Source organism: Oryx dammah, unplaced genomic scaffold (genome assembly GCF_014754425.2).
Source record: "Oryx dammah isolate SB20612 unplaced genomic scaffold, SCBI_Odam_1.1 HiC_scaffold_21, whole genome shotgun sequence".
Classification (NCBI taxonomy): domain Eukaryota; kingdom Metazoa; phylum Chordata; class Mammalia; order Artiodactyla; family Bovidae; genus Oryx; species Oryx dammah.
In genome coordinates, this window is record NW_024070205.1 from 8,224,341 (window position 1) to 8,249,874 (window position 25,534).

Genomic DNA, 25,534 nt, shown 5'->3' on the forward strand with positions numbered 1-25,534 from the left:
GCAGTGATCCATGAAGGGGTACAGGTCCTTAAGGGAAGGGTATCTGGGGAGATTTTTTTATACTGAATCACTTTTTGGTATAATTTTTTTTTTGCTTATGTTCATCCTAATAAAGTAACTTTGAGGAGCTACATACCCCACTGTGACTTTTAAAGTAGGCACCTAACTTTTTCTATTGTAAATTTAAATAATTATAAAAGACCTAATTTTTGTCATATTATAAATGCTGATGTTTAAATGTAAAACTGATAGCTCTAAATAATATAAATTATAAATAACTTAGTGATTTAATGCTGACCATCATCCTTTTAAAAATATAAATGAGCAAGCCCTTCTTTCACAGTATTTCCTTGATATCATATTTCTATTTCATTTCTTCCATAGAATTTTGTCTTGTCTCAGTTATTTCCTTATTCAACTATCATACTTCTCTGTAGCATTGATTTTGTTTGTTTTTCTATCACCATAAGGCTAAAAATATAAACATTTTTCTCCTGGGTTGAGTTGTCATTACAATTCTTATTAATGCATAACTCAACTTAAAGGTGATACTTTTGATAAATATTAAACATAAAAAGTAGAATTTCTCTTGAAATGGATGAAGTAGGGATTTATGGTTATTTGATTAAAGGAATTATCTAATTGTTGCTTTAGTTTGTTCCACTATTGTAAAGCTTTTGATTTAAAATATAGCCTAGCAAAGTGCTAATATCTTAACAATTTTCTCTAGGCAAACACACATGTATATCCAGCACCTAAAGGATGCTTCTCGTGACCCATGACTTGCCTTGTTCTGGCATCTAAATGCATAGCTTTCTTGAGTGGCTGGTTTGTTTGTTTAATGCACATACACATATATTATGTGATTCTATAAGGAGAAGGAATTACATAATATGTATTCTTTTTTGTCTCACTTTTTTTTTTGCTCAATATCATGTTGAGAGATTCATCCATATTTTGGAGTGCGTTATAGATTTTTTCCCCTTGTTACTATTATAAAGTGTTTCATTGTGTGAACATGCCACAGTTTATCCACTTTACTGTTGTTGAACATGATAGCGGTGAGGTCCTATGGACTGTCGTATATATGACGTGGTGAAGATCTGTTCGCATTTTTGTTGGGTTTATAACTGGAGAGGGATTGCCATGTCACTGGATGTGCATATATTCAGCTTTTGTAGACGTGGTCAAATAGTTTCTCAAAGTGTTCTACTGATTCCCTTAAGGGTTTTACATCCTAGACAATATCCTGAATAAGAAGAATGGGGAAGAGGCTTCTCCTTTGTTGTTGTTGTTGTTTTTTTTTTTTTTTTGGGGTAAAGTGAGATGAAAGCCATGTGTCTGTGTGTGTGTGCGAGACAGAGAGGGAGAGGAGGAGGAGAAAGGGCAAGGAGAAAGTTAGCCTCAATTTTTAGGATCTGGAAATTCATTCTTCTAAAGTTTTCCATGTTGTTCAGTTGTATGCATTCCCAGTTTGAAGGCTGCTGCTCTAGAGGGAAAGAAGGTCACTTTGTCCTTTGAGTCCTACCTCATCATCTTTATTCAAGCCCAAAGGAAAATAAGTGTTAATATGAACTAGACAGTGGTTGAGGTTAGCATGTATCAGTTAGCCACTGCTACATAACAAAACCACCCCAAAACTTGGTGGCTTAAAAGAACAAGCATTTATATAATGCACAAATCTCTGCCAGCTGGAGCCTGGCTTATCTAGGACAGCTGCATGCATCCATCTGTGGGTCACCTGTGGTTGCATTGTGTTTGCTGATATTAGCTGGGCTGTCGTGTCTCTAGGGCCTTCGCTGAGATGAGTTGGCTGAGTCAGGTCTTCTCTGTGTTGATTTCTGACCCTTCAGCAGATGTCTCCTGGCCTGTTCATGTGGCAGTCGTAGTGGTTCAAGAGAGGGGGCAGACAGTGTGCAGAGCTTTTCAGGGGCAGAACCATAATCAGTCTTGCTGCATCCTTTGGCCAAAGTGTGTGGTATACTAGCCCAGACTCAAGGAGAGAGGAAATAGATTTCATCTCCTCATAGGAAGAACTGCGAAATCATATTGTGAAGGGTGTTGACACGAGTAGGCGGGAAGGACTGTGACTGACCATGGTTTGCAATCTATCTTCATTGCTTATTAAGCAATTAATAAGAGGCACAGAAGAGCTGACAGAGGAGCATGGTCATTTAAATGATCCCAATTTGTCATCTCTCCCCTGGCCTCCTTCCAAATTCTCTCCCTCTTCTTCCTGCAGAGACTTTCTCTGCCTCCTATGTGGTCTCTTGGACCCTTTGGTTGTTTTGGTTGGGGAAGGGCAGGAGTGGGCCTGGGAGCTAAGGCCTTGGCCAGTTCTGCATCTTTCTGTGAAATAATCGGTGACGTGTGTGTGTGTGTGTGTGAGACAGATAGGGAGGTGTCCATACTGTTAAAGTCTGGGACATTGAGACATTCAGGCTGATCTGACTTAAAGGAGCTTCCCAGTGGTCCAGCCTGGAGTCCACATAGGGTGTGGGGCCAGAGCCCCAGCTACTAACCAAGTTTTCCTTTCCTTTCCTTTGCATATATGCCTAGGCTATTTAGAGTTTCCTGAGTTCTCTGACTCAGTACGATTTAATGATTCTTAGTGTCCATTATTAATATTTTAGCTCTTTACTGTTTGTTAAGTAATTTCCAGGGCACTAGTTCAGTTGGTTTTTCTACAACCCCCTGTGAGGTAGCTTAGGCAGACATCATCCCAGTATTACTAATAACCGAGGCTCAGAGAGGTCAGGAATCTTGGTCGTAGTTACGCAGCTCAGAAGCTGAGGAACCAGGTGAGTCAGAAGCCTTTTGACTCTAAATCCCATAGCTTTACATTGTATCACTGTGGCCTCTTGGTGAGGCCTAAGCTATAACAAGAGACCCCCGTTTTCATCACAGAACATCCCCGAGTGTCACTGTTGGAGACAAAGTCCTGGGTGCCTGGCTTATTCTGTTTCTGATAGTTAACAGTATGGGGGCAGGGGAAGAGACCAGACCTCCAGTTTCTGGAGCTGATAGACCAGCCCCCTGACCCCTAGATGGGTGGCCCCTAGCTGGTCTGCATCTCTCTGCAAGTAAAGCCGTCCCCCCTTATCCTTGGTTTCACTTTCCTCAGTTGCCTGTTGGCAACTGTGATCTGAAAATATTAAATGGAAAATTCCAGAAACGAGTGATTCTTAAGTTTTACATTGCACGCTGTTTGGAGTTAGTGTGGTGATGTCTCTTGCCGCCATGCTCCATCCCACCCGGGACATGAACCATACCTTTGCAGAGCTTGTCCCTACTAATCACTTAGTATGGGTCTTGGTCCCCAGGTCAGCTCTCTGTGTTACAGTGCTCTGTTCAAGTAACCCTCGTTTTTCTTAATACTGGTCCTGAAGCGCAAGAGTAGTGATGCTGGCAATTTAGCTATGCCAAGGAGAAGGCAGTAAGTGCTTTAAGTGAAAAGGTGAAAGGTTTTGACTTAATAGGGGAAGAAAAAAAAATCATATGCTGAGATGTGAAGAGCTGCAGTAAGAATGAATCTTCTACATGTGAAATCATGGAGAAGGAACAAGAAATTCAGGCTAGTTTGGCTGTTGCACCGTAAACTACAGAAGTTATGGCCACGGTGCATTGCAGATGCTTAATTAAGATGGGGAAAGCATTAAATTTTACAATAAGATATTTTGAGAGAGAGAGACACCATATGCATATAACTTTTATTGCAGTGAGTGAACGTGAAAGTCGCTCCGTCGTGTCCAACTCTTTGCGACCCCATGGACTATACAGTCCATGGAATTCTCCAGGCCAGAATACTGGAGTGGGTAGCCTTTCCCTTCTCCAGGGGATCTTCCCAACCCAGGGATCGAACCCAGGTCCCCCACATTGCAGGCCAATTCTTTACCAGCTGAGCTCCAAGGGGAAGCCCTTTATTACAGTATACTGTTACAGTTGCTGTATTTTATTATCAGTTGTTGTTTATCTCTTACTGTAAATTAAGTGCCTACTTTGCAAATTTAACCTTATCACAGGTGTGTGCACAGGGGCAAAGAGCGTCTATGAGGTTTCGTACTGTCTGCAGTTTTAGATGTCTGCCGGGGCTTAGAACATGTCTCCTGCGTGTAAGGAGGGGCTGCTGTAGTTGCACACTGACCTGCTTGGGTGGTGAAGGACTCTGGCTCTCCTGACCCCAGCCCTCAGGGTGTCGGTTTTGCCTCTTTCTGGCTCACTCAGGCATTGCACTAGCTTGCCCTTTGTTTCTCGTCATCCTTACTCAGACCAAGAAAGCAGTAGAGGGAGAAGATGGTTTTGTTTGGGCGTGCTGTCTGGATTACCAAAGAAACCAAGCAGTCTCAGGACTGGCTGTTGGAAGAGCCTATGATCATGATGTATTATGCTGTGCGGTGCTGGAAATGCAGCAGAAGGCAGCAGTGTGGGCTGCTTGTGGCTCTTTTCTTTGCAGTAAAGATCAGAAAGTGGAATCCATCCGGGTGAACTTTTCCTGGCCTCAGGAATTCTGTCGGGCGCTGTGGTCCTCTCCCTGGAGTGTAACTAAAGCAGTCAAGTATTCCCCTGAATACTCGGGAAATGAGAATGAAAACTATGAAGAAAAACTGTCACTGTCTTAAAGGTAGAAAAAAAGCAGAATCCTGTTTGGGGAGCAGCTGTGTGGTTCCACACAGGATTGTGTGAGAGTTAGAGCTTCCTGCCGACGGGCATTTGAGTCGTATCTGGACCGTTTTTTCTCTGCGCTGACCCTGTGACGGATTCCTGCAGCCTACCAGCTGCCCGTACCCCACCCCACCCCCCCAAGCCATATTTCCTGCTGCTGTAGAGTAAAAGAGTATGGTAAAGGAGGTGCTATGGATTGAATTGTGCCTCCAAAAAGATATATATATATGGAAGTCCACAACCCATGGCGTTGTTGATACAGGAAGCAGCAGGTAGAGATAGCCGGTCTGGAAGTCTACATCTCCCTAGGGCAGGCGGGCAGAGCCAATGCTCTGCTCAGGAGCTGCCTGGCATCCAGCCAGCACCAGGCTCGAAGCCTCCGTCCCCCGGTGCCAGCCCAGCAGTGTGACCGCAGTGCCTCTCTGCTCCCCGCTGTTCTCCTCTGGGTATTGTCACAGTCCAGCTGCTGCTAGCTCTTGCCCAGAGAAGGAGGCAGCTGCTAATTTTAGCCCTATTTAGGTCTCTCGGCAGCACGTCTCAGGACTTTTATTTATTTATCTGGTGGCATTTTCATGCGACCTTGGTGGGGGGAAAAAAAACCTGAGAAAATTATCCGTAAAATAAAAGGGAAATCGAATATTCTGTTTTAAATGGTGATTGTGTTCCTTTGCTGTTAGTAGAAAGGGCTTCTCAGGTGGCGCTAATGGTCAAGAACCCGCCTGCCAATGAGGAGATGTAAGAGATGCAGGTTTGATCCCTGGTTTGGGAAGATGTCCTGGAGGACGGCATGGCAACCATCCTCTTGTCTGGAGGATCCCATGGACAGAGGAGCCTGGCAGGCAACAGTCCATGGGGTTGCAAAGAGTCGGTCTGAAGTGACTTAACATGCGTGCACACTGTTAAAAGACTTACAGGGGCCAAGGGTATATACCAAAGGGAGTTACCTATAACTTACTCTGGCTTTTAGGGGGAGCAGAAAGCAAGTAACTGAAGCTTGAGCTAGGGGATATAGCACTCTTCCCAGAGATTATTAGAAAGATGTCCCTGGCTTGCTTGGAGGAGGCCAAGCCACCTGGTTTATGACATGAAAACATGGAATTTTGCTTGATAAACTGGATCTACCTTTCTGCAACGTTTGTCTCTGCATTGGGTGAACGGAACCACTCTCATTTGTCTTGGTTCCAAGTTGGATTTCCTATATGAGAAGGATTTTGAGCCATTTGTTTTTTGTATCCCAAGGGCTGTCAGTCACAGAAGACCAAAAAGATGTCAGATAATGTAATGAGTGCTATTACTTGGCTGACTTTCAGATGATAGATAGACAGATGGTGGTCACACAGACCTGTCTTTGGAGCCATGTCTTTCCTCGGAAAGTCATTGTTTCCTGAGCTGAAAGAAACCAGATAACTTAGATAGAATAAAAGGGTTTTCTGCTCCAGTTTTGTAATTCTGTTTGTGTCCACAGTTACCTGTCACTTACTTTCTTATTCTTGAAGCTTGCCTCTTGATTACTTTTCTTCATGGCTGCCTCAACAAGGTGGCTGGAGGGGTTGGGTCCTACTTTTTGCCTTGCTGTAAAAAAAAAAAAAAAAAATGCTATCCTGGGGAGGATCTTCCTAAATGAAGCAAAAGTGCAGAGTAAGAAAATAAGATGTGTGAAAAGGGTCTCTGTCTATTTGATTCAGGAAAGACAGGCACAGTGGTCAGATGAGTCTGGATAAGGCTAAAATCATTTTTATATTTTAAATTAAAATATTTTGCAGGGGGGCTGTGCCTGGTCTTAGTTGCAGCACGTGGGCTCTTTCATTGTATCATCCATGCTCTCAGTTGCAGCACATGGGTTCTAGAGATCGAACCCAGGCCCCCTGCGCTGGGATAATGGGATCTTAACCACTGGACCAGTAGGGAAGTCTCTAGGCTAAGGTTTTTTTTTTTTTTTTTAACAGAGAAAATTACTTTAAGGAAAGGGCCTTCCTGTATTCCTGCTGGTCATTGTGCTGGACGCTTGGGATACAGTGAAAACCAAATATGGCAAAATATTTCACAATGTTTTGGAACATAGTGCTTAGGGACACGGTGCTTTGGAGACAGAGAGGCGAATGGTTAACTTTATCTTCTGGGTGAGAAATTCACCATGGAGGAGGTGACAGAGTTGGGCTTAACGGGATGAGTAAGTATCAGACTTGGGGAATGGGCACAGCTTACCCAAAGGCATGGAAGCATAATATTGCACATCCAGAAAACTGCAAGCATCTTAGGATCACAGCAGGAGAAGATGAGAAGCTTGATGTCAGCGAATAGGCTGATTGCGCCAGGGAACGCCAGAAAGGGAGCCAGAAAGCAAGGTAATGAAGGCCATGCCGGCCATGCCGTGGAGCGTGGGCTTCATCCTTAATAGGTTGCAGATAGGGTTGGGTCCCAGGAAGACTTTGGCTGGAGAGTGGTACAGATCTCATTTTTGAAAGATTGTAGAAGTAATGTGGGGACTGATTTGGAGGAAAGCAGTACGAGGATCAGGAGGGCCAGCCACGTGATGAACGACAAGGGCTCCTGGTGTCAGATGACAGGAGAGACGGCAGAAGGAACCTTCAGAATTCTCCCACAGAAGATTTTAGGGGGTCACTAAGTCTTCATGTTTGTGCAGCTTAATAGTTGTGGCCCCTGAGTCAAGGACAGAAATACTTGAGGTCTATCCACTGTTTTTGTAGTTCCTCCTGGTTGTAAGTGAAAGCCGTTCAGTAGTGTCCGACTCTTTGTAACCCCATGGACTATACAGTCCATGAAATTCTTCAGGCCAGAATACTGGAGTGGGTAGCCTTTCCCTTCTCCAGGGGATCTTCCCCACCCAGGGATCGAATCCAGGTCTCCCGCCTTGCAGGGGGATTCTTTACCAGCTGAGCCACCAGGGAAGCCCTTTTGTAGCTCACATAGATTCATTTCTGAATTTTGGAGAAAGAATGGCCAGTACACATTTTCCCTCTGTTTCTTTACCTTTGCTCCTGAAGTAATATTGGTAAAATTATTAACGTCGTTCTGCTCACATGGCCCCTTTATCTTCTATCAAAAATATTTTGGTGGATATCCACATGTAAAAGAATGTAGTTGGACTCTTACCTCATCCCGTTTATAAAAATTAACTCAAAATGCATCAAAGACCTAAATTGTAAGAGCAAAAACTATAAAACTCTTGCAAGAAAGTATAGGGATCAATGTTTGTGACCTTGGATTAGCCAATGGTCTCTTTGACATGACACCAAAACCACAAGCAACAGAAGAAAAAAAATAGATCAATTGGACACATCAAAATAAACAATTTTTGTGATTGAAAGGACATCAAGAAAGTGAAAATGCAACCAAAGTACAAGAAAAATTTGCAAACCATATATCTGATAAAGAATTTGTGTCAAGAATATATAAAGAATTATTATAACTCAATAGTAAAATGACACATAGCAATTTAAAATTGACAAAGGTGATTAGACATTTATCCAAAGAAGATATTCAAACACCCATAAGCACATGACAAGATATTCAAAATCATTAACCATCAGTAAAATGCAAATTAAAACCACACTGAGATACCACTAAGACGGCTATAATAACAGATTAAAGATGGAAAATAAGTGTTGGAGAGGATGTAGAAATATCCAAACCCTTATACACTGCCTGTGGGAATATAAAGTAGAAAACAAATGCTCTGGAGTATAGTCTGGCAGTTCTTCAAAAAGTTCAGCATGTGGGGACTTCCCTAGCGGTCCAGGAGTTAGAATTCAGTGCTTCTACTGCAGGGGGTGCGGATTCAGTCCCTCGTTGGGGAACTAAGAGCCTACATACCACACAGTGCAGCCAAAAAATAAAAATAAGTAAAAATTTTAAAAATAATAAGTAGGACTTTAAAAAGTTAAACATAGAATAACCATATGGCTCAGCAATTTAATCCTAGGTATATACCCACACCAAAAACTTTGTCCCTGAATGCTCGTAGCAAATTATTGACAATAGCCGAAAAAGTAAAAAGCAGCCTGTATGTCTGTTGATGAACAGATAAAAAAGATGTGGTATAGCCATACAGTGGAGGGCTTCCCAGGTGACTCACTGGTAAAGAATCTGCCTGCCAACGCAGGAGACATGGGTTCGATCCCTGGCTCAGGAAGATCCCCTGAAGAAGGGCACGGCAACCCACTCCAGTATTCTTGCCTGGAGAATCCCATGGACAGAGGAGCCTGGTGGGTATGGTCCATGGGGTCACAAAGAGTCAGACATGACTTAGTGATTAAACAACAGCAGTATCCATACAGTGGAATATTATTCAGCAAGAAAAAGAAAAGGAGTACTGATTCATACTATGGCATAGGTGAGTCTTGAAAACTTTATTATAAGTGGGAGAGGCCAGTCATTAAGGACCACATATTGTATGATTTCATTTATATGAAACGTTCAGCATAAGCAAATCTACAGAGACAAAAATATGTTAGGGCTAGGAGGAATGGGAGTTTGGAGGGTGATGGCTAATGAGCTTGGGGTTCCTTTTGTGGGGTAATGAAATGTTCTGTAATTGATTGTGGTGATTCCTATGAGTATATGAACAACCATTGAATTATTTTTATATATATATATATATATACTTTGCATGGGTGAATTGTGTGGTATTTCAATTATGTTTCAATAAGCCTGTTAAAAATAGTTTAGAGATAAAAGATAGTTGATCTGACACGGTTCTCCTATCTTTTCCTCCAGATATCTGTCCTTCCACTCATCCATCTAACCTCTGTCTGTCCATCCATCCGCCCTTTATTAGTCCACTCATTTACCTATCTACCTTTTCTTCCATCCTCTTATCCCACCCTATCTGATTTCTCCTTCCTCGCTCACTCTGTAAATCCAAAAAAATAAAAAAGATTCATTGGTCATCTGCTCAAGTCCAGGAGTCATTCTCATCCCTGACTTTCATCATGTTAGTCTGGTATTTCTGGTGTCCTTATGCTTTGCAACTGCCTAGTGTAAGGTGACTTTTCCAAGCTCTCCAGAGGAAATAACTCTTTATCAATCCATCTGGCAAACAGATGGATGCATGGATATGGGGAAAGTGTAGAGATTGATATGTAGCCAGGGACATGTTGAAATGGTAGGAAACGTGGGTCACATCTCACCTTCTGGTAAGTCCTCAGACTGGTGTGTAGGACAGTTTCTGGTTTTGTTTATTTGCTGTGACAACTCAGTGTTAAATGTATGTGACGTTCTCTCCTGCCTCCTGTCTGTGGCTCAGTGCAGGTTTGATGCCAGGTTGCTGCACTTCTCATTATTAACACGGTGCTGAGTGATTTCAAGGTTGACCTGGTCTAACACAGCTCTCTCAATGAGATTGCTCCCCTTGTATCATCGTTAGTCAGTGTGATGTCAGCCTTTCTCTTGCCCAGCTCCGGCACAGTTGTTTCAGAACATTATTGCCCATCAGAACCACCTGACAAGCTTATTATGCATGACCCCGAGATTCTGTAAGAGATTTGGATTCAATAGGTCTAGGGTAGCACCCCAAATATGTATTTTTTAAATGAACACTCCTAATGATGTCACCCTTAAAATACTGTCATCATTTGACCTGTTAATACCCGCATTGGTTAGCAATATGGGAAATTTCTAGTTTCCCTTCCAGTGTCCTCCTCTTCAAGCCTGGAAGAGTTGTACTATGGCTGAGAAGCAGCAAGCATTATTCTATGTGTGACCTTCTCCCACTGAGTTTAGTGGGTAGAATTTATAGTGAGCTTGGAGGTTCTGGAAGGAGTTAACAACCCAGCAGCTCTCTAGGAAACATTCACATATCCAGTAATGTGGATAATCCAAACAAATGTATTCAAATAATCAGCATCTGTATTTAGAGGCATATTTTTTAGATATCAGATTTTTGTACCCTCTTCAATTTGTTTGATTTGATAGAAAAAACAAACTCAAAATTTAAGAGACAGGATGGTGGGGGGTGGGCCTTAGGAGGAGGATGAACTGGGGTCCGGGGGAATGGAATGGGGGCGATGTTAGCTGTAATGAAAACTTTTCTCTCTAAACACAGATAAATGAGTATTGACTCCAGCATGGTGGGCATGAAGCTTTACAATGCCTCTAGATCCGCACATACCTCCAAATGCCGTGTGGACATGTGTTTTCCTGATGAAGACATTAATCCATCAGAGCATGAGATTCCCTCACTACCGTCACCATCAAAATGCCTTTGTGAAACCCCTCATTACATATGGGGCTGTTATTAAAAATCAAGGCTAATGCCAGCCACCCTTGTTATTTGGAATTTTGGTGTCCACAACATCATTGATGTACACCAACAAGGCAAGAGGAGGCTTAAGCTAAATTTCAGTTAAACACAAGAGAGAAAATACTGTATTGAGATCTTATGTGTGTATCTCTCTCTACATTTTGCAAAGCACGCCATTTGCATTGCGGTCCTGTAATACAGATTGAACAGAATTATTATATTTATTCAGTGGGTGAGAAAACTAGAACTTAGATGAAGTAACTTGCCAAACCCGATGAGCTAGAAAATGGCAGAGCTGAGACTCGAACCCATGTCATCTAGCTCCTTCCTCAGTGCTGGTTTCACGACATCACATTGCTAAGAAAATGCTGGCGTTTCTGCTAAAGTATCTGTCTTGAGTTGATAATTTAGGAATCCTACTTTGTTATTCTTCAGGGTATGCATATAAACCAGTAAACACCGCCTGAAAAGAACTATATAAATGTGACATGAGTATCAGTGATTAGTGTACCCTAGTGTGTTTTGTGAGGAAATGGATGTCTATCCAGTGGGGCAGGAAAATTTCAGTACTTATCCTAAAAGCCCAGGAAGCCTTCCTAAAAGTGGTAGATTTTGTCTTTCAATTTATAAAGTTTTCTTGGACGTTTATTTAAAACTGTAACATACATAAATTAAAGTGCATTAATCTTAAGCATACACTAAAGCAGGATGAATTTTTATAAACTGAACATACCTGTTTAGCCAATACCTCGTGCTCTAGAAGTTTCTCCTTGTGATCCCTCCTAGTCCCAAGCCGCTCTAGGGCAAGCAACAACCTGATGTGTAACGTCACTGATTAATTTTGCTTGTGTTTGACCCTTATTTAAATAGAAGAATAAGATACTAACAGTTCTGCTATAATGCTTGTTTGGGGAATGCAGATTTCCATCCTGACTGATACATTAGGGAACAATTTGTGCATAATGCAATTTAGTGTTTGCTTATGCACAGCGTTGTCCTCGAGAAACTCTAGGTGAATGCCGAAAACTGCACCCAGCTGAGCTGAGCCCGGTAGGAATACACAACACGCACGCACCTCAGCTCTACCAGCTGCCTCAGTTCATCCAGCTTGTTACGAGCCACGCCCAGCTACCCTGTCTACTGTAGTAACACTCCGTCCAGTGTCAGCTGACCCTCCTTCCCCCACTTCATGATAACTTGCAAGCTGCAGCCCCTCTGACACCTACTTCCATAAGCAAACTTAAGATCTTTGTAAACCTGAAGTACTGTTTGTTTTAGCATTTGTGTGTGTGTGTGCATTCATGTGTGGTCAGTCAGTCCGTTGTGTCTGACTGTGACCCCATGGACTGTAGTCCACCAGTCTCCTCTGTCCATGGGGTTTCCCAGGCTAGAACACTGGGGTGGGTTGCCATTTCCTACTCCAAGGGATCTTTCCAACCCAGGGATAAACACAGTTCTTAAGCATTTTACATGTGTGAAACCATGTTACTACTATGATTAAATGTCTGTCTCTTTTTTTGTCTTTTGTGTGTTACTGGCAAGGCTTTTGAGTGCTATGTCCCTTTGTTTTTTTTCCTTAGGCCCTATGGTGTTAACTGCGTGATTTTGCATAGTGGGGTGATTTTTAGGACCACATACATCATGTTTTAACAGATCTGACTGCATTTCTCTTTTGTGTCTTCTTTTAACACTATGTTTGAGAGATTCATCGATATTACAATGTATAGCAATGGTTTTTTCACTTTCATTGATGTGTAATATTTCATTGTATGAATATACCACAATTCACGTATCTCCTCATGTAGTATCCCATTGATGGAGTTTTAAGGTTGTTTTCAGTTTGAGGCTGTTACAAATAATGTTACTGTGAAAAATCTTGTACAGATCTTTTACTGCACATATGTACATATTTCTATTGGGTACGAACCCAGGGGTGAAACTGCTGGGTCTTAGGATATGTATGTGATCAGTTTCAGTAGACGTCACCAGTTTTCTCATGTTGTTGTACCAATTTGTTCTGTAGCCAATATACACAAGTGATTCTAGTGATTCTATCTCCTCTTCAAAACTTGGAGTTGTCCATCTTCGTGATTTTAGCTCTTCTTCTATCTGTGTGTTGTGTGGGTGTGTGTTATTTCATCCTGAACGTACTTGCATCTCCCCGATGACTAAAGTGTAAGTATCTTTGCATATGTTTACTGACCACTTGTATATTCTCTTTTGTGAAATGCCATTAGAAGCCTGGCTATTTAAAAAAACAATGGAGTCAGTTCCCTTTTTCCCCTTGATTTGTAAGCATTCTTTCAATGCTCCAGGTTGAGAGGCTCTTGTTGGTTTTATTTGCAAATATGTTCTCCCCATCGATAGCTTTCATATTTTACCCTTTTAATGATGTTTTCCGATGAACAGAAGTTTTTAATTTTCATTAAGTCCAGTTTACCAGTCTTTTCCTTCGTTGTTAGTGGTTTCTGTGTCCTCATTTAGAAATGTTTGTTTACCTAAAGGTCATTAAGGTATCACTTTATATTGTCTTCTAGAACTTGTACTTTTTTACTTTTCCCATTTAGATCTCCATTTGGAATTAATTTTTGTGTATGATATGAGATAGGGATGCACATTTTTTTCCTGTGTGAATATCTAATTGACCCAGCAACAGTGATGGAAAAGACCATTTCCTCACTGATGTGCTGTGTGGTCTGTCATAAATCAGATGTCCAGTGGTTCCTTTGTTTCTTGGGCCAAGACTGCAGTGTCTTACTAAACAAAGTGTTCTAAGTCTTGTTGCCGATAATGTAATTTTAGTAAGTAGCAGAAGACAGAGGCAGTAAGTTTATGTGGTCGTTGCAGAACATCAGTTCTCCATTTATCTTACTAAATATGTTTGATTTTTGTTGCAAAGACACTTATAAGCAGCTGGACTTGAAGGCTTGTTTGTGAAAACTCCTGAGAATGAGAAGACTATCCATGTTATTATATGAAATCAGAAAAGATTACCCTCACACTCTCTGGTCTGAGCCTCTTGTGCTGGCAGAATAAGTTCATTTTTTTCCAGTTTCTCAAGGATGTTCCTGCCACTGCATGCCCTAATCCAGTCCTTTCAGGCCTAATCAGCAGGCTATGCTACACCCCAAGCCCCAGGATTAGAAGTCAAAACAAAAACCCATAAAGACAAGGCACTGAATCTTAACTTTTTTACTTTTATGAAAATGATAATATCTCTGGGAAGTAAAGTATGTTCCTTTTGGAAATACATTTTTATTACAATGAGGAAATTTTAAAAGTTACAAAAAAAGAAAAATTACCTGTAATCTCATTATTGTTGATTCTGTAAGTCGTGTCCAACTCTTTGGGACCCCATGAACTGCAACACGCCAGGCTTCCCTGTCCTTCACTATCTCCCTGAGTTTGCTCAAACTCATGTCCATTGAGTCAGTGACGCCATCCAACCATCTCATCCTCTGTCATCCCCTTCTCCTCTTTACCTCAGTTGTTCCCAGCTTCAGGGTCTTTTCCAATGAGTCAGCTCTTCACATCAGGTGGCCAACGTATTGGAGCTTCAGCATCAGTCCTTCCAATGAATATTCAGGACTGATTTCCTTTAGGATTGAGTGGTTGGATCTCTTTGCAGTCAAAGAGACTCTCAGGAGTCTTCTCCGGCACCACAGTTCGAAAGCATCAATTCTTCGGCGCTCAGCCTTCTTTATGGTCCAACTCTCACATTCATACATGACTACTGGAAAAACCATAGTTTCGACTAGATGGACCTTTATCAGCAAAGTGATGTCTCTGCTTTTTAATACGCTGTCGAGATTTGTTATAGCTTTTCTTCCAAGAAGCAAACATCTTTTAATTTCATGGCTGCAGTCACCATCCAACAATGATTTTGGAGCCCAAGAAAATGAAATCTGACAGTTTCCACTAGCCCAGAAATAATCATTGTTAACATTTTGTCTTTGCTCACAGATCTTGCAGAAATTCACCGTTCATCTTCTATTTATGAGTTTTTTATACTATTAACCATGGAGTATAAAAATTAGTATAAGCCAAAATCCTAGATATTTTATAGAAAACATCTTCTCATTCATATTTAAAATAATTTTGAGCAATTAAAGGGTAATTGGCACTATATGAAGGTAATTGGGTCATCATTGTGAAAGCAAAAAACGAAAGCGTCCCCAGTTGTCCCAATCTTGAGTAAAATTACATGCTCAAATCTTCAAAGAAGGAAAAAAGTGAAAGTAACAGGTGATTTTTTTTCTCTATCTTATTATCAATAGGTCCCTAGAGCTGATGTAACAGAGTACCACACACAGGTTGGCTTAAACAACAGAATTTATTCTCTCACAGTTCTCGGAACCAGAAGTCTGAAACGAGGGTGTCAGCTGGGCCATGCTCCTCTGAGACCCTGGGGAGAATCCTTCCTCGACTGTTTCTGGTGGTGGCGGGCAAACCCTGGTGTCCCCTGGCTGGCAGTGCGTCACGGGAATCACTGTGTCTGTCATCACACAGCAGGCTCCCTGACTGTCCATCTGTCCTGGTGTCTCTTTTTCTTCTTTTTATAAGAACATCAGTCATACTGGATTTAGGACCCACTCCCATGAACTATGACCTCGTCTTAACTTGATTACGAGTTGACTTGGATTACTCTGCAAAGACTGCATTTCTAAATAAGGCCATATTCTGAGACAGTGGGGATTAAGGCTTAAACGTGTCTTTTGGAGGGCTACAGTTCAACCTATAGCACCATTTCCTGTCTTCACCCACCCCACTGGGTAAGGTGTACTTTGTCTTGCCTGGATGCCTGCCTGTCACTCTGACCAGCAGAGATGCTTCAGACAAATATGTTCTGTGATACTTCTTGGGGGCGTCACCCTCTGCACTGACCCTTTCACCAACACCAACCTTATAGCCCCTTCTACTCACCTTTTCTCACCCGTTATCCCAGTTTTTTGTTGTTCATTCTCTAAGTCATGTCCAACTCTTTGTGACCTCAGGGACTGCAGCACACTGGCCTTCCCTGTCCTTCACTATCTCTTGGAATTTGCTCAAACATGTCTATTGAGTTGGTGATGCCATCCAACCATCTCATCCTCTGTCCCCGCTTTCTCTTCCTGCCTTCAGTCTTTCCCAGCATCAGGGTCTTTGCCAATGAGTCAGTTCTTCTTGTCAGGTGGCCAAAGTATTGGAGCTTCAGCATCAGTCCTTCCAGTGAATATTCAGGATTGAGTTCCTTCAGGATTGACTGGTTTGATCTCCATGCTGTCCAGAGAGTCTGGTAAATAGTTTCAGGAATCTTCACTAGAGCTGGTGGACTCACTCTGGTTTTCATAAGAACACAAACTAAAGGTAGAGACAGTATTCTGTGAAGGAAACAGATTTTTCTTCCCTCAAATATCCAGACTGAGATTCAGAAACGATTATTGAGCATCTGTTATATGCAGGCACTGGGCCAGTTTGCTTTGATATGTGTGACATCATTTATTGTAAATGTTATACAACTTTTACTGATGAGAGAGTTTAAGGAGGTTGAGTCACACAGTAGGTAAATTTCAGAGTAGGGTTTTAAATCCCTAAATGACAGGTCGAAGGTAGGAAGATTATAATAAATATTCTGGCTCCATTTTTGGCGTTTAACTGCTGACAAAATTCAAGCCCCACCCTCCTTCATCCCCTGGGCAAACCAACAAGAAAACAGACTCTCCTTCCCTGGGTGCTGGCAGCAAGTTCAAACCATGTAAACCCAGCTGCTATCCACCCTAGCCCTGGCCCAGCCATGTGCGTGCGTGCTGAGTCACTTCAGTCGTGTCTGACTCTTTGAGACGCTATGAACTGTAGCCTGCCAGGCTCCTCTGTCCATGGGATTCTCCAGGCAAGAAAACTGGAGTGGGATGCCGTGCCCTCCTCCAGGGGAATCTTCCCAACCCAGGGATCGAACCTATGTCTCTTATGTCTCCTGCTTTGGCAGGCAAGTTCTTTACTGCTAGCAGCCCCTGGGAGGCCCAGTGGAAACCAAAGCCCTTCCCTTTGTTTAGGCAACTGCAGAATGGCTAGGGTGCCTGCTTTCCCCCAGAAATCCTCATTGTGTGAGTAGTAAAACTCTTCTTACCTTCTTGGTGCATGTGTGGCAACCACATTTCTCAGCCCCTGAACCACTTTTGCAGAGGGTTGGTGGTGCTCTGTGGGGCAACCACAGATAAAAATATTCAAGCAAATTGCGTGCTGCTGTGCTGATCTCAGAGGACTGTCATGAATACATAGCGTACGTATGGCTGAGGAGATGTGAAGCCGTGCGTTTATGACTCAGGCCCTTTCTCCCCTGGCTGTCTACTGGTGGGGGTGGCGAAAATGTTCCCCCATTTGTTTTTTTCTGCTGTCATTTCACTCCTCTGGGTTCATTACTCATCGATAAAGGTCTTCAGTTTTGCCCTCAATATCCATTCTGCTTACTCAATGCTATCACATTATTATCCCAAGACCCTAAATTCATATGCATTATGTGTAAAGCCCCGCAAGCTGATTGATATGCAGACCACCATGAGCATTCATTCTCCAGCAGGTTTTTTTCCCTCCAAGGAAGAATATATTTGTTCTATAGAGAAATTAGTGGCTGTATGTATTGCACATATCTTAATACAAAATACAGGATTAATTGTTAAATTGCACAGAGGTCTGAAAGTGTATTATGCAAAATGCAAAAAGTGGTTGTAATATAAATGTTTGAATTAACATGCCTGCATGCAGAAATGTTCAGGGAATTTGTAGTTCAATTAAAATGACACCGGAGTTGAGCCTTTTAAAAACAAGACCATTCCCAGCATAATGATTTTATAATTTATTCAGACTCAGGCATCTACCACCGTTGAATTTTGGGTTAAATAACCCAGTTGAGGTATACGAAAACAGCTTCCAGTAATACAGATCCTTGGAATAAGCCCAACTGTATCATCTTGGCCTCAGCCACATAAATACTTGAGGAGGGTACAAGGGATATTTAGCATATTTTTGGCTGTATATTCAACTCTAGTACATAAGACATGATGGTTATCCTTAGACACCTGGCTGTCTTCAGATAGCATTTGAATCCCATTCTGGGTGCCTCTGACCACCCAGCATCCACAAGGCGTCCCTTATTCCCCATGACTAAATGGTCTTAGGAACGTAGACTCGCTTCCAGGAGTCTAAGCATAGCATGGTTGGAAAGGAGTTCACAAAACAAGCCATGAATACATATCAGCTCCCAAAGAGTAACCTAGATAGGTCTGTGTTGGTCAGACCAAGGCAGCTCCAGCACAGTGCCAGCCTCATGAGTCCAGCAGTGATTGGTGTCCCTGGAGGCAGATCCTGCCATGGCTGTGGTAGACCTTTCTGTACAAAGATGACCCTCAGACTGTAGGATGCAGGGAGCGCAGTATTTTTCCATTTATGAGGCTGGGCTGCTTGGAGCCATCCACACAGCCCACCCTGTGCCTGAAATTGTCTCAGGCAGTGGCCGCGTGGAAGTCAGTCACGTGTAGATGTCAGCCAGCTTGTCTGGCTTATGTGAAATGGGAAGGCAGCACGTCAAGATGCTGGGCACGGGCATCCAGGTTCGTGCTCCAGGAATCGTGCTGTTGACAAACAGCAGTGCTGATGGGATGACAGGTTTAAATAGCAACAGCAAGTTTGGGATTAGAAACAACAAAATAGCAAAATGTTTATGCAGGCAGAGTACATTCAGGGTTTGTGGCTCCATATCTCTTCAAGCCAGAAAGGGGCTTGTTCAATGGCAAGTTTTAGGCATAAGGAAACCTGTTTGAACTTCAGAGTTTTGAGATGTGTTAAGTACATTCTTGCTGGAATTTTGCTGTCTTCAGGCATCCTCCTGAATGAATGGAGACTCATCATGATCTTGTCAGTATGATTCTGGTTTTAAAGCATACAGGCGGTGCAGAGAAGTTAGTATACATAGCTAACATGAGGTGGAAGTCAGGATTCCTGAGTCCCAGGGCAGGGCCCTTTTCTGGGGCTGAGAGTTCTGGCTCCGGAAACTGGCCCAGCCATGGCGGTAGGTAATATTACTCCTCTCTGCTTTGTGGTTCCTCATCCTAGAGAGAGGATGGAAGTAGAGAGGCCATTTTAAAATTTATTTTTAAAGATTCTATTAAACAGGTGCATTCTTGGCTCTAACAAAGGGGAGAGCACAGTCTGATTATTTTTTCTTAAAAGGACAAAGATAATACAAAAGCTTTTTGTTTGTACCTTTGGGATTTAGCCAGGTGTGAACACATATAAGAGGAGTCAGCTATAACTCTCTTTTCAGAATGTTTGGAAGTTTCTAGAAAAATGGCTATTTTGTATTTGAAAATTAGTTGATTTACAAAATTGTGTTAGTTTCAGGTATTTAGAAAAGTGATTCAGTTATGTACATATGTATTTTTTACAGTCACCAGTGTGGGTGACCGCAAGATATTGAATGTAGTTCCCTATGCTATACTGTAAATCCTTGTTGCTCATCCATTTTATGTATGATAGTTTGTTAATCCTCAACTCAGCAGTGGCCACAGGACTGGAAAAGGTCAGCTTTCATTACAATCCCCAAAAAAGGCAATGCCAAAGAATGCTCAAACTACTGCACAATTGTGCTCATCTCACACGCTAGAAAAGTAATGCTCAAAATTCTCCAAGCCAGGCTTCAGCAATATATGAACTGTGATGTCCAAGCTGTTTTAGAAAAGGCAGAGGAACCAGAGATCAAATTGCCAACATCTGCTGGATCATGGAAAAAGCAAGAGAGTTCCAGAAAAACATCTATGTCTGCTTTATTGACTATGCCAAAGCCTTTGACTGTCTGGATCACAATAAACTGTGGAAAATTCTGAAAGATGGGAATACCAGACCACTTGACCTGCCTCTTGAGAAACCTATATGCAGGTCAGGAAGCAACAGTTAGAACTGGACATGGAACAACAGACTGGTTCCAAATAGGAAAAGGAGTACATCAAGGCTGTATATTGTCACCCTACTTATTTAACTTCTATGCAGAGTACATCATGAGAAATGCTGGGCTGGAAGAAACACAAGCTGGAATCAAGATTTCTGGGAGAAATATCAATAACCTCAGATATGCAGATGACACCACCCTTATGGCAGAAAGTGAAGAGGAACTAAAAAACCTCTTGATGAAAGAGGAGAGTGAAAAAGCTGGCTTAAAGCTCAGCATTCAGAAAACGAAGATCATGGCATCCGGTCCCATCACTTCATGGGAAATAGATGGGGAAAGAGTGGAAACAGTCTCAGACTTTATTTTTGGGGGCTCCGAAATCACTGCAGATGGTGACTGCAGCCATGAAATTAAAAGACCCTTACTCCTTGGAAGAAAAGTTATGACCAACCTAGATAGCATATTAAAAAGCATAGACATTACTTTGCCAACAAAGGTCCGTCTAGTCAAGGCTATGGTTTTTCCAAGAGTCATGTATGGATGTGAGAGTTGGACTGTGAAGAAAGCTGAGCACCGAAGAATTGATGCTTTTGAACTGTGTTGTTGGAGAAGACTCTTGAGAGTCCCTTGGACTGCAAGGAGATCCATCCAGTCCATCCTAAAGGAGATTAGTCCTGGGTGTTCTTTGGAAGGAATGATGCTAAAGCTGAAATGAAACTCCAGTACTTTGGCCACCTCATGCGAAGAGTTGACTCATTGGAAAAGACTCTGATGCTGGGAGAGATTGGGGGCAGGAGCAGAAGGGGACGAAGAGGATGAGATAGCTGGATGGCATCACCAACTCAATGGACGTGAGTTTGAGTGAACTCTGGGAGTAGTTGGACAGGGAGGCCTGGTGTGCTGCAATTCATGGAGTCTCAAAGAATCAGACCTGACTGAACTGAACTGAATTGATACAGTCTCATCTCTGGGGGAAGAGAAGAACTAGCTCAGAATGGAACCCGGAGCAGTCCTAAAGAAACAAAAATGGATCGAGACTCTGACATTGGGAGAAATAGCACTTGGGTGAGAACCCTACAGCTGATTCTCTTTAAAGGGCGAGCCCCCAGAATCCTGGGTCCCTCCTCTGTGCATGGCAGTCTACCCCATTCATCTCTCCAGGCTCACACAATTATTCTTCTTCCCTAGTCTTCCTGCTACACAGGGAGCACTCATCAGCTCGGGACTAAAAGTTGGGAGTTAAGTGAGGCACAGCGTCAAGGTCTAGTCAGGAAAATAGAGATCATGCCTGATATTTCAAACAGAGGGCTTTAAACAGAGAGTTACACCAGTATTAGACTAAAAGAGCCAAAAGGGACCCTGGAATAACCCAGATATTAGCCACCATAGGAAGTGGCTACTAAGCCTCAGGCTGGGGAATTACAAAGTGGGGTCCGTGGACTGTGGGAGCTCAGAGAAGAGGCACCTGGACGCTGTTCAGATCTCAGAGCGTTGCCCTCTGGCTTGTGCTTGAACCTCAGACCAGGTGATGCTGTGGCTGGTTCTTAGACATCCAGGGAGATGGATGCTGCTGAGGTTGAGAGTGTCAGTAGAAGCTGGGGTTTGGAGCCACAACTGCCTTCTGCTCCTGGAGAGATACTGACAAGAATGGGAAAGAGGAACGAGTCCATTCATCCTCCCCTCTTCCTCCTTCATTCCAGTAGAAATTGCTCAGAACTGAGGAGTAAAACAGGCTTAATGATCCGTCCTGGACCATCTTCGAGAGGAACGCACAAACCCAACTTTCACAATAATAAAGCAAGCACCCGGACTTGGCCACTTGGTAACCTCTAGGCCAGGGCTTGGTTGCCAGTAAAGGAAACCCAGAGAAGGGGCTGGTGGAGTGAGAAGGAGATGAAAGTCTTACAGCAGCCCAGACAGAGGGCTCGCACCAGGACCCATTGCCTAGTGTGTGTGAGGCTAATTTACATAATCCTGGCTCCCATCCATTGTGACTGGCTCAGAACTGAAGGAAGACCTAACTGTCAAGGGATGAGGAGGGTTTAAGTAATTGGAACTGAAGCTAGATACAGCTTCCCAGGTGGTGCTAGTGGTACAGAAGCCGCCTGCCAGTGCAGGAGACTTAAGAGACACAGGTTCGATCCCTGGGTCAGGAAGACCCCATGGAGGAGGGCATGGCAACCCACTCCACTTTTTTCTTTTCCAGATGTTGTGTGTGTGTATGTGTGTGTGCTTTTTGAAGAAGAAACTGCCAATTTTATTGGGCTCAGACTAGGAATCCACAGCCGTAGATATACATATATCCCCTCCCTTTTGACCCTCCCTCCCATCTCCCTCCCCATCTCACCCCTCTAGGTTGATACAGAGCCCTGTTTGAGTTTCCTGAGCCATACAGCAAATTCCCGTTGGCTATCTATTTTGCATATGGTAATATAAGTTTCCACGTTACTCCCTCCATACATCTCACCCTCTCCTCCCCTCTCCCCATGTCCGTAAGTCTATTCTGTGTGTCTCTTTCTCCATTGCTGCCCTGTAGGTAAATTCTTCAGTACTGTTTTTCTAGATTCTGTATATATGCGTTAGAATACGATATGTATCTTTCTCTTTCTGACTTACTTCACTCTGTATAATAGGTTCTGGGTTCATCCAACTCATTAGAATTGACTCAAAGGCATTCCTTTTTATGGCTGAGTAATACTCCATTGTGTATGTGTACCACGACTTCTTCATCCATTCGTCTGTTGATGGACATCTAGGTTGCTTCCATGTTCTAGCTGTTGTAATTAGTGCTGCAGTGAACAATGGGATACATGTGTCTTTTTCAGTTCTGGTTTCCTCAGCGTAGATGCCTAGGAGTGGGATTGCTCGCTCATATGGTGGTTTTATTCCTAGTTTTTTAAGGAATCTCCACACTGTATCAATTTACATTCCTACTGACGGTGCAAGGGCATTCCCTTTTCTCCACACCCTCTCCAGCATTTATTGTTTGTAGACTTTTTGATGATGGCCATTCTGACAGGTGTGAGGTGATATCTCACTGTAGTTTTGGTTTGCATTTTCTAATAATGAGCAATGTTGAGCATCTTTTCATGTGTTTATTAGCCATCTGTATGTCTTCTTTGGAGAAATGTCTGTTTGGGTCTTTTTCCCACTTTTGGATTCGGTTGTTTGTTTTTCTGGTATTGAGTTGTATGAGCTGCTTGTATATTTTGGAAATTAATCCTTTGTCAGTTGTTTCATTTGCTATTATTTTCTCCCATTCTGAGGGTTGTCTTTTCACCTTGCTTATAGTTTCCTTTGCTGTGCAGAAGCTTTTAAGTTTAATCAGGTCCCGCTTGTTTACTTTTGTTTTTATTTCTATTACTCTAGAAGGTGGGTCATAGAGGAGCTTGCTTTGGTTTATGTCATCGAGTGTTCTGCCTATGTTTTCCTCTAAGAGTTTTACAGTTTCTGGTCTTACATTTAGGTCTTTAATCCATTTTCAGAAAAATGTGGAATGCTTCACAAATTTGCCTGTCATCCTTGTGGAAGGGCCATGCTAATCTCCTATGTATCATTCCAGTTTTGGTATATGTGCTGCCAAAGTGAGCACCCACTTCACTGTTCTGGCCTGGAGAATCCCATGGACAGAGGAGCCTGACGGGCTACAGTCTTTAGGGTCGCAAAGAGTTGGACACGACCAAAGCAACTTAGTACACACACATCAGTCGCCAGCTACACTGGGAAATTTGCATGAGAGAAGGCTTCAGAGCTAAGCCTTGCCTGCCCCCCAATTCAGTACTAAAGTAGGCAGTGGATGGGATGGATAGAAGGAAAAGAGGGGAGGGGAAGGAGACAAAGGGAGAGAGCAGGGAAGGAAGAAAAGGATGGAGGGAGGGGGAAAAGGGAGTAGCAGGCAGGCTAATAAGGCCTTGCTTCGGTTCCCAGCTGAAGGGCCAAGTAGAGTGAGAACAGAAGTAGCCTTTCCTGCCCGGCTCACTGAGCACTCTCTGCAGAGATGATGATGCTAGTAGTAACGAAGTTTGTCTTGATTTCTTCACTGAGCGAAGATTCAGAAGCAGTGGACACTGAGCTGCTGTAGGAGACAGAAGCTGGTGCCGGCTGTGTTCTTCTGGCCGTCGTCCCAGCACGAGGGCCCCTGGAGTGCTCAGGGTGGCCGCTCCCGTCTTGGCAGCTTGTCCCCCGGCCTGTCCCTGCCTGTGGCTGGCTTCCCACCGACTCAGTGCCCTTGACCTCACACTTGCTGATGGTTGCAGAACACCTGTCAGGCTGGGCAACAGTAATACCCACTCTCACCCTTAAAATCTGGGAGAAAAAGGCACCCACTTAGTAGAAACGTAGCAAAAGGACTTGAATAGACAGCTCTCAGAAAGAGGAAACACAGATAGAACAAATGAAAAGATGCTCACTTTTTTAAATGTACATGTCATTGACATATAAAATTATATTAATTTCAGGTATATAAGGAGTTAGTATTTGTATATCAACCTCAACATGGGAAATGTAATTTACAAGCTCTAGATTGCAAAGATCAAAAAATTTAGCCTCATATATTTAGCTCATGGTAACTCCTCTGTAGGTAATGGTTTGGAAATATCTACCAAAACTGAGCCAGCCATTCTACTTCTAGGGATTTGTCATTCAGATACATTTTTATACTCGTGAAATGAAATATTATGCAAAGATATTAATTGCAACATTGTTTATAATAGCAAAAGTTAGAATGGGCCTAATGCCCATCAGAGGGAGTCAGGTAAATTATGGTACATCAATTCAGAAATTTCCACAGCCATTAAAAAGGATGAAGCGATGTTACATGTATCTACATGGAACAATGCCCAGGATATAAAACCTTAAAAAATAAAGAAATGAACAGTGCATGTAGTATTTGTATTCAAGATAATATATATTTCAGAATGAAAAATTTAAAACCATTAAAACGTTTGTGTATATATGTATGTGTTTGTGTGCATGTGTGTATTTGGATGTGTATGTTATGCCTCTGTGTGCATAGAATATCCCTGGGAGTAGAAACACGGAACTAAAAACGGATCTTCTAGGGAGAGAAGGGTTAGGTGGACTGGACATGGAGATTGGAAGATGGAGATTTAGTTTTCTGTGCTTACTCTTTGGAACATTTGAATTTTATAATTGTGCATTACCTGGTCAAAAAATGAACAGATTAAAATCTGGGGTGAAAATCCATTCTAAGTCTTGCTGGGTAGACGGTCTTTCTGGAGGGCAGGCCTTCTTCCATTGAGGGGGGAGTTTATCCAGAGGCTGGAAATTACTGGAAGGCATGTGCTTAGGAGAGTGGACTAGCTCGCCATGGCTGCCTTCCGGCGCAGACAGGGTGATGGTCAAAATCCAGGCAGTCTGCATTTGCTCCACCCTGTCTGCTCCTGCACCCTTCACAGCCAGGCTCTCGGTGCTCTGGGTCCTCTTCTCCAGAATGGAGCTCTCTGAGCACAGAGGCCAGCCCCCTGCCATTTTACCCAGCCCTCGACATGACATCCAGCTCACAGAAACATCTTCCACATTGGGAAACACTTTGGTGGTCATGACATCTTTCTACACAGAATTCCTTCATCTGTAACCATAAGTCAGCCTTTTAATGTCTCCAGCATCTCTGGCATCACCCAGTGTGTATGTAGTAAGAGCTCCATAAGTATCGAGTGATGAGTCTCAAG

The 25,534-nt window shown here is 42.8% G+C and overlaps 1 protein-coding gene and 1 non-coding gene across 3 annotated transcripts in view; one reads left to right on the forward strand and one right to left on the reverse strand.

The window, feature by feature from the left end:
• Window positions 1–25,534, forward strand: part of HHAT (hedgehog acyltransferase) — a 362,562-nt gene that overhangs the window by 320,274 nt on the left and 16,754 nt on the right. The gene's annotated exons all lie outside the window — the stretch shown is intronic.
• Window positions 23,330–23,436, reverse strand: LOC120880710. Its single transcript, XR_005725110.1, has one exon. It is a non-coding gene; the product is annotated as a U6 spliceosomal RNA (small nuclear RNA).